At 40.2% G+C, this 10000-nt stretch overlaps 1 protein-coding gene and 1 long non-coding RNA gene across 2 annotated transcripts in view; both read left to right on the top strand.

Moving 5' to 3' along the window:
* The window catches only part of LOC138049310 (uncharacterized), a 6521-nt gene extending 1597 nt beyond the window's left edge, over positions 1 to 4924 (top strand). The window contains exon 3 of the long non-coding RNA XR_011132353.1: positions 3836 to 4924. This is a non-coding gene — a long non-coding RNA (uncharacterized lncRNA). The remainder of the gene's footprint in view (positions 1 to 3835) is intronic.
* Positions 4925 to 9592: 4668 nt separating this feature from the next.
* Positions 9593 to 10000, top strand: part of LOC138049303 (hypoxia-inducible factor 1-alpha-like) — a 14514-nt gene continuing 14106 nt past the window's right edge. The window contains exons 1-2 of the mRNA XM_068895522.1: positions 9593 to 9746; positions 9915 to 10000. The exon at positions 9915 to 10000 is cut by the window's right edge and continues 126 nt beyond it. The gene's annotated coding sequence lies outside the window, so the exon portion shown is untranslated. The remainder of the gene's footprint in view (positions 9747 to 9914) is intronic.

Genomic DNA, 10000 nt, shown 5'->3' with positions numbered 1-10000 from the left:
TTATTTTATTATGTGGACGGTAGTGTTTTACCGGTCAATAAAACAATACGACTACTACATCCGGGTTTTTCGTATGTAAAGCCGTGGCCAAACGAGAGCGAGAGAAATGACAAAAGTTGAAGCTTAAGCTCTCGTTTGGCCAGGAACTCTCATACACTCTCGGCTACTCTCATCGACTCTCGAGAGCTCTCATCGAATGTGAACCTGCTCAAACCCAACTCAAACCCAACTGGTGGACTAATGCAAATGCTGCATTTTGATTGGCTACGCTACTAGAGGACTATTAGTAATAGTCCTCGAGTAGCGAAAAGCGTGGCGCTTTCTTTCGTTTTATTCCCAAACAAATATTTCTTCAACTTGCATTTGCTAACTTTATTATTGCCTTTTCTGTCCGACTAGTTGGGTGATACTAAAACAATTAGACCCTTCGCCCTCAAGGGCCACGGGTCAATAGTCCATGTTCGCCTCATGGGCTATTGACTCGTAGCCCGCAAGGGCGAAGGGTCTAAGTTTTAGAGATTTATTGTCCATATAATAAAAGGAAGAATAGACACGTTAGCTCAAAGATATGAATTTTATGTTCTCGTGGCTAGAACAATATCCCACGAATGAGCGCAGCGAACCAGTGAGATATTGTTCTTATCACTCAAACATAAAATTCATATCTTCTCGCTCTCCTCATTCATTATTTAGTAAGAGCCGTCAACGAGCAAAATATTTTCCCGCCGTTTTGACAAAATCCGAACCATTTGATAGGCTCCTGTCCGAATCCACTTGCCAGCAACTTCGAAATTGATGTCCGCCTTTTCTTCGGTAATAAAAACCAGGCAAGAAAAATATCCCAATTATTACAGTAGAGGCAAGAGAAATAGGCCTAGAAATAATATATTATAGATGTCAGTGATTCTACAAACCAAGTATATAGGGGATCTCAAACGGTGGCGCTTTTCCTCTCGGTAGAGGCAACAAGGCGTGCAGCAAACGAACATTGCCTTTGGCAACCGGGGCTTAATTGCAGTAAACATACTTTGGTTCTTAATTAAGTAAATATATTTTCAAACATCCCCTAATGACAAAAATAAAGTTTCCCGTCAGGTGTAATCACATAGTTCAAAATTTCGATCAAATTCGTTAAGGGGTAAGAAGAAGCTTTAGCAATTGACAAGAGCAACGAGAACGTCACTAATTTGCATATTTAGTAGGCAAAAACAATAACTTTGCACGCTCTGCACGTGCGTTTTCCATTTTTGTCCAATTAGTTGCCGTCGTCAGCAAAACATCAACGTGAAATAGCTAAATTTGAGGTTTATGGAGGACGTCAGCGCTTGAGGATAAATTTTCATTTTCTCCTCTAAATTTAAGCTTGACTCATATCGGTTTCATTCTTGAGGGACTACCACACCATTGCCATGTTAAAAAGCTTGGAATAGTTTCGAAGTGATTACAATAATGGCAATTTATGTTTTGAGATGACGTTCTCGTTGACGTTCCCGTCGTCCTATGGACACCGTGTTGAAAACGAGTAGAAATGGGGCCGAGTCGGAGAATATTCTCAAACATTTTTTAGGGGCGCTTTCCTATTGTCAAAAGGGGGCGGCCACACCCGTCAGTTTGCAAAGAAAATGCAACAATTTGAAGGAGGGCTTGCATGATAATCTCTCGCATTCTTCTAGAAGAGTATATATAATCCTCGATGTGTGTTAATGAAGGCGTTGCAGAATGAGTTAGTCCTTCCAGGTCTGGTCGGTCAGTTTTGTCGAATGGAAAGTGTTTTAAGTGTCGGCGAACTCAAGTCGGTTATCTCGGAGTATTTTATTTTCTGTTTTGTCTTTTATCGGAAATAATTCTGTTTGGAGGTAATCAAAGGAAAATTGAAATCAAACCAGTTAAGAGTTTGGTCATTTAAAACACTTTGTTTCCTGTTGCGTCCATCATCCACTTCCTTAGTTTGAAATAAAGAAATACTGGAGTTTCCGCTGTACCTAGATTAGGATCAACACTCAGGACCATAGGCGCCTATGGCCCTGCAGAAACTCTCGTATTTCTTTGCAAAAGTTATGGTTCCGTACTGCTTTTTTGATGAGTCCGGACCCAAAGTTTTCTGTAGTGTAAACGTAGTGTGTAGTGTGGTCTGTCTTCTGTTGTGTATCATGGTTGGGAGGGTAAAAAAGGGGCCACAGTAATTGGTCCAAGCTGTTGTGGCGCTCTGCCAGCTTGACTGGCAAAGTTACCAAATAAATAAATAAATGTGCCTTGACGCAAGGAAGGCTGCTTTGCACAGGGCATTTCCGCGCTGTCTTAGTTTCCCGTGAAGAAAGATAACCTTCCCGGGCATTTTCTGGAATGCAAGAGATTTGCACCTGGTGAATACCCTATTATGTCCATAGCCAAACAAAACAATCGTAGCAAACATATATCGAGTCATATTGGGGACTCTGTCCCATCGCAGGCTTTATGAGACAACACAAACGTACATTAAACATTGAGGTCGTAAAATAAGGTCACTTGTCAGCAGTGTTGAGCACGTATACCATAAAATGTCAGTATTGAAAAAACAATTTTTTTAATGACAAGGATACGTGAGAGAAGAGGATTAAATCAAAGTGAAAGTGAAATATAATCACGTCACGTATACACAAGACAAACAAGACAAAGAACTGTCAGAATTAACAGAATAAACAAGCTATTAGGAAGAAAGCCTTCCGTGATTATTAAGCCTTCCTGTTTAATTGCTTTAGGTGACATTAACGCATAATTTATGGTACAAAACTTCAAGAAATGACATTTGGAAATTGATTTCATGCTCTCGTGGCAAGTAAACACTGCGCGCTGTCACGAGACCTCGAAACATCATGCACGAGACCATCACGGCGAAAAAGCAAAGTCCGGCATGAAATAAAAACCCGAAAGTCCGGCCAATGCACTCACTCACAGGAACATTCGACGAGCAAACGACATAAATACACTTTCAAAATAGAGCAGCGGTAAATTCGACGATTAAATTGGACGATTAAATTTGAGACACCCATTAGGTAAAAAATTAATGGTTATGGCAAAATATAACAGTTCTGGTTGGTCTTGCAAAAGTGGGCGCGAATAACTAATATGAGGCCAAAAATGGGGTAAACACTTCATACTTCCGTTCTTGCCAACTGGTCTGCAAATTCTCTAGTACATCGGCACACGATGCTCTTTGTGTCAGTTTCGGAAACGAAATCTGGAAGAAAATAATTTCCGCGGGATGTCCCTCGGGTATCGATCCTGATGCCAAACGATTTCAGCGTTTGGACGCCCTCTTGCGCATGCTCTGGCACCAACAACCTCGATCACATGTGACAGTGTTGCATCTTGTTGGACGGTGTTAACTACCGGGTTGTGTAAGTGCAAGCTGCTGAGTCAAGCTGTTTGGCTATCCAGCAAGAAAAGCTACTGGATATCCCACAAAAAAATATATTGCATTATAATACATGTATTTAATAATTGTTTTTAATAAAATTATTAGCAACAAGGCAACAGTCGAAATACTTATAGTGTCCCCAAAATATACAAATATTCAGTCCAAATGCCTGGTCTATGACAAAACAGGGATCGAACGCACTTCACTAAACCTTGATTACTTCTAGTTTATTTTAAACTGGAACGTGACTTAAAGATTCTTGCACGTGAAGGCAAATGCCGCACGCAAGAGTTAGATTTGTGCGTAACAGTCTAAACCGAAACGGCTTCTCATTTAACGAGGTCTTGGAAGTGAAACGTCTGAAAGTGTTTCAAGTCTTTTAAGAATGGATAACCTGTTTAACAAAACCCATTATATTTGCCACAATTTTCATGGCAGGAGTCAGTGTCCGGGCTTGGGCACACGAAACTCCGAGCACGAGACCATGTTTTGAAACTCGAAGAGCAAAGTCCAGAAAGGGAATGAAATTTAAACTCGATTGGAAATAACGATGCAATGCTGTGGACAAGTAGAAGAACATTAGCGATGTGGCTAATAGAAGACCCAAGTGTGCAAAGTGGAGGGTAAGCAACAGGCGATCTTCTCTTTGGAACAACGAGTCCCTTTACAGATCAGATAGCGCCCCAGTTTAAACAGTTTTACAAATTCGTTCAATGGGAAAGATTCTTTACGACTGTTTTACTAAGTGTAAATTAATTTTAAAGTCTTTCTGCGTTTTTTTAAATTTATCTTAGGTAGTTAGGTAATCAAACGTACTCAGTTATACTAAGGACTGGGTCACCTAATCCGTAGTCAAAAAGTGAGGGGGTGATCAATCTTGAAAATGCTTCACACAGTTTGGAAAAAACTTATGTCACGTGACTAAATAACAGACCGCTTCCGGTCGGTCCGCTTCCGGTCGGTCAGTTAGAAGCTTCTGCAGACAGGGAAAAACGTTGCCTTATCAACGTTTTGTTCTGCAGTTTTATTACCTACCCAAGAACCGTACCCAATGTAATTGGAACGGTTGTCACACCGAGCTGAAAGTCTGTTTAATTAGTATGTATAAAGTTACACTAGTGACATTTCTTTGGTCAAGTAACTTGGACAGGCATTCCAATTACATTGGGTATGGTACTTGGGTAAGTAGTAAGACTTTGCAATAAGCTGTTGATAAAGTGCCGCCCTTCCCTGTCTGCAGAAACCGGAAGTGGGTTGTTAATTGGTCACGTCACTGGGTGCCATGGCAACTACACTAATAACTAAACTTACTTCGGGCAGTTGTTTACCATGACGGAGCCAGAAGCCTTTTGCACGCATGGTTCTCCAGATAGACCACCCCTGGAAGTTTTACACTAATTAACAACTGATCCACTCCTCAATATACCTGAGATATTTCACGCTATCTTATACGAATCGTAGGAAGACCATATTACATATCACTTCGTGTATAACTTTTTTCCCTGCCACAATTCCAAAGTGTGTAGGTTTTCCCTCAGAGGGACGAGTGAGCAACACGTTTGTTACCTAACTGGTCAAACTAACTTGCATATTTTAACATGTAAATTTATACGACTTTATACGTGCATGTAATAATCAACCAGATAACTTGCGCAATATAACAATTTCTCTTGAAACTGAAACCCCCCTTCTCCCATTTTTTGTCAACAATAACTTTGTTGTCAGGCCTGCAATACAACAAATTTGCCGTTCTATAGAAAGTCCTCTGCGAAACGAAAGACTACTGGTCGAAGAAATTTTGGAGTAACCGCAGAAAACTCTGCCACTCATCGTGTTCATGTAGTGCATCGTCTAAAGAACGAGGCATATGACAGTACACGCAATTCATATGCAAATCAGAGGCCGGCTATTTTGCACTTTAGCTGAAAATTTTAAACTTTCGCCTTGAACTTCAATTTTGTTGTAAACGACTTGGTAGGTATTTTCTTCTAACACCTCGAAAGACAAAACAGAGCAGATTTTTTTCATGAAACCGACCAATCAGGGAATCAGCGACAATCACGTGATAGTGGACAGACATCGAGAAATTCTGCCAAGTCATCAAGCCGAAATTCACTCACGTCCGAGTATCTTCCTCCATTTATTAAGTTCCTTTAAGGACTTAGCTGAGACATACTTTATACTTCTTTGAAGAAACAATTTACTAAAAATAGAAAACCGTATTCATCTAACTCTCCAAGAGGGAAACATTGTGGCTGAAAGCTTTTTTTTCTTGTTGTGCATTGTAACAAGACGTGAATTTTTGACATTCTGAAAGAATCATCTATTTTTTTTAGTCACGTCCACGATAACTTGCAGAATTGTTTGTACTAGTGGAGCGTGTCATATTAATCAATGTATTGATTTTGAAACCTGTTTTACACAATGACACTACAAAAGACAATAGGCGTCTAAGCTAGTGAAATTAAGTCAGCCATCTCTTGAAAACATGACTGGTTAATCGTTTCTCCAAGATCTTTGGGCATGAGGCTAATCCCGATGGCAAAATGTTCGAAAACAAATTCAACCTGCTGTGTAAATATTTTGTATCCAAGTATCTCTACTAATCATAGTCTAGAAAAGATCCAAGACAATTGTCTCAACGGTTTGCAGACTCCAATCTTGCATTGCTAATCCATTCCTTCAGGTTCAACTTGTTTAATTGGGCTCCTGATCTTACCTGTTGCATAGCGTCGCCATCACGTCATGTTGGTCCACAAACTTATCACATGCAGGAGGCTGGTAACGGCCTTAGTGTTGCAATAGTGTTGCTGAGGGCGATAAGAGAAGACGATACGAACTGAGTGTGGATAGCCATTTGTTTCCAGCTAGTGTGAGGTCCAAACACAGTAGGCATAGAGGTGGGACACCAGATGCTGCAAAGGGGCCATTCTTGACATTCTTATATAGGTTGGATAATGATATACAAATTCTTTCGTGTAGGATTTAGTAGAATCTTGTCAGTTATGCAGTTTTTTAAGCCTCTGTGCTCTTGCTCAAGCTCTCAACTGGAAGAGCTGGTTCTGGATTGCTTTTCAGGATCAATTACTCTTTTCTTCTTTATTCCTAGTTTTTCGCCCTCATGCAAACTGTCTTCGCAAGTGCAGCAGGGATATCAAAAGACCAAACAATTTGTCGTAATACATTTAATGCGTCCCCTTTATTTCCCGTATTTATACTAGACTCTTTGCACACGCCATAAGGCTTCGATTTCATCTTCAAATCAACAATTTGCTTGAAACTGTTTGTTTGATTTTTTCACCTCCGAAAAGTTAATTACATTATCTACACATCTTTTACATACATACATACATACATACATACAGGTTACATGCAGGTTACAAAATAGGCAAGACTAAAGTCCTGATGTGGACATTTCTGTAAAGCCTGCGGATAAAAGATGAAGTTCTGTTTAAAATTAGCCTCACGTGACTTATTTTTAGCGCACGTGCTTGGCGTGCAATTGTGCACGACACGACAGAGACGATATTTGACCCACCCATAAGTTCAAGGTCACAGCTGTTGCAATAGTTGGAATCGCGAAATTAATTAATTGGAACTCAAGATGCATTAATTCAATGAGAGTGGAAAGCTTCAAATAACAAATGTAAGAGGTCCACTTCCCTAATAACAACAGCAGATGCAGATTGGGACTGAATACTGGGCTTCTCGTGAAGCTTTGTTGAATCAAATGTTGATGATGTGTTGAAACCCCTCCCCCCCCCCCCCTCCCCAAGCAATCAATCAATCATGGATGCCCACGATCAAGAAACACAACAACAGCAGAACGAACGACAGCGGACCGTCAAAGAAACAACACACCGAAACGGAAACCAACCAATCACAGCGGAGCATCCTGCTTAAAAAGATGACGCGTAACCAATCGACCTCATCGCCTGATGAAGACTAGCAGTATGCAGTCGAAACGTCGCGATCTGCATCACAAGTGACCACATCATGAGACAAACGAGAATACTTTATTATTGTTGTACTTCACCACGATGAATAACAGCAACCTTTTTTTTACAACATTTGCTGTGTTGGTAAAGATTCGCCTCAAGTATGACGGGAAAGATTATTATGCACCTTGTGCACGCGCAGCAGGTGTCTTTTTGAAATCAAGGCTTTAAGACTTGGGTCACTTAGTGTTTAGTTGAAATATTTTTGAAATCCAAAGAAAAAAAATAGTTGGTTTTTCGGTCATAGTAGCTTTAAGCAATTGTAATGGAAGCCCGAGAAATACAGGCGTGAACGCGATGACCTTTATCTCGCAATTGACCCCACCCCTCCCTAAAACGGCTTGATAGCTTACACATTTGTTACATTTGTTTCAACATCCGTTCGAATTTTTTGAACGATGTTGATTGCTGGGAGGAGGGGGAGGGGGGGGGGGGGTGGGGAAACGGTTTCAACACATCAGCAACATTTGATTCAACAAAGCTTCACGAGAGGCCCAGTATTCAGTCACAATCTGCAGCTGCTGTTGTTATTAGGGAAGTGGACCTCTTACATTTGTGCCTTGAAGTGCAAGTCAGGGATCGCTTTACGTCTAAAACTCTTTCCAAAATTGAAATGCTACTAGTACTAGTAGGTCAATGCTTTTCTCGTTTTATCTTTCCTCGTCGTCACCTTTCGGCAAAAATAAAAATGAGTTTGAACGCGCTTTTGTTTAGCACTTACTAAGTTCTGTACCAATTAAATCCAGACTTTAAACTTTGATACTTAGTAATTATTTTCTACTCTCATTGAATTAATGCATACTGTGTTCGAATTAATTAACTTCGCTATTCCAGCTATTGCAACAGCTTTGACCTTCAACTCATGGGTGGGTCAAATATTGTCTCTGTCGTGCAAATGTTCTGTCTTGTCGTGCACAACTGCACGCCAGGCACGTGCGCTAAAAATAAGTCACGTGAGGCGAATCTCAAACACAACTTCATCTTTTATCCCCAGGCTTTAGGGAAAGATGTGTAGATTATGTTTTTAACTTTTCGGAGGTAAAAAAAATATCCTTAAAAGCGTTTCAAACAAACAGTCTGAAATCAAATTGTTGATTTGAAGCTGAAATCGAAGTCTTATGGGGTGTGCGAAGAGTTCCAGTCGTCACGTGCGAGAGATAGGTTTCTGCGATACAGTCCTAACCGAGACAAGTTTTCGCTAAAACAGGAAGTGCTAGCGACATGTTTCAACCCTTTTCAGCGCGAATCAGCTTGCCATATGTATCACAACCTGTTTAACATAACCTAAAATGGCTCATTTCGAGAAGCTTGTTTAAACCCTTCGCTGTTCAACATTGGAAAGTAATGAAAATTTGTAAATAAATTTTGCGAGGTTAAACCTATGCAAACGACAAATATGTTCGAGAGTTCACCCGCAATACAGGCAGTTCTGCTTGTTGCTCTAAATTTTAATTTCTGTCTCTTTAAAGCAATGAAATGCGTGAACTGGATATCTATTGCATGTCGATGTTTCTCGACAATTCGATCCCGGGTTCTTTTGTTAGATTTACAATAAAGACAACAGTTATGGGTGGAATCGAAAAAGGTGAATGCTTCAGTGTCTGAAGGTCCGGTTGAACCAGTCCGTAGCGCTTTTAACCGGTACAAAAAGGATTGGTGGTGCACAGATTTGACGTGAGTAAACAAATTGCCGTGACGTACTGACTATTTAACACGCTCTCTGATTGGCTTCTAGCTGTATGCCTGGTGACTTGTCAAACACAGAGGTAAACACTCATCGGTTGATCGCTCGAAGTGTACAAACCACAACATAGATCATTGGTAAATACGAAAATTGACTACATTTTCTAGAGGATCATTGCAATTGCGAGACGTTTTGTCTTTGTCCGGCCGAAAAATGCAGCAAGATAACATTTATTTTTTTAAGGCTAAAACCACGACTTGTGTTGCACATAATCTTGTTTGCTATCGGCAGGTCACCTCAAAGACGACTGCTAAAGAATTGTACGCGGATACCCTTTGAGACAAAACAATTTAAAGGCAATTTTTTTCCACTTAAGAAATCAAAAAGTCTTCATTTCCGAGTGGAGAAAAGATTTTGCTGAAAAATTATTTATTGGGCTATTTTCATGCAACATTCCTGAAATTGCATTATTCAATAATTTTGACCCGGAAACAATAGAAGTAATTATGCTAATTTATTAAAATGTATGCTAGGCACGTCTCAATGCATTTAAGTCACGGGCACAGAATTCATTTTACCATCCACGAGAAAGATTCACGCGAGTGCGGAATACACACAGTAGCAAGAGTTTCGAATCAACTTTCGTTTTGGAGTGAAAATTGACTTTGTGAGTGTTAATTCTCTTTTGCTTGACGAGTATTTTGTTCGTCAATTGCGGAAAAAGAAGAGAAACGCATATCGTGTTTTGCATCGGATTTGCGGAATTTTAGCTGAGGGGAATCAATATCGGTTAAGCTTCGCTTTAATCTCCTAACATGACTGTGTTTGGTTTCAGAAAGCGCTTTTATTGCAAGGAACAGAAGCCAGGAGTTGTTCGAATTTGCTGTCTTTCAACCCTGTAGCTCCTTTTTACTCAGAAGG

The sequence above is a fragment of the Montipora capricornis genome, chromosome 5, assembly GCF_036669925.1.
Source record: "Montipora capricornis isolate CH-2021 chromosome 5, ASM3666992v2, whole genome shotgun sequence".
Classification (NCBI taxonomy): Eukaryota; Metazoa; Cnidaria; class Anthozoa; order Scleractinia; family Acroporidae; genus Montipora; species Montipora capricornis.
The sequence above is the reverse complement of the archived record's forward strand: the minus strand, read 5'-3'. Positions and strand labels throughout refer to the sequence as shown.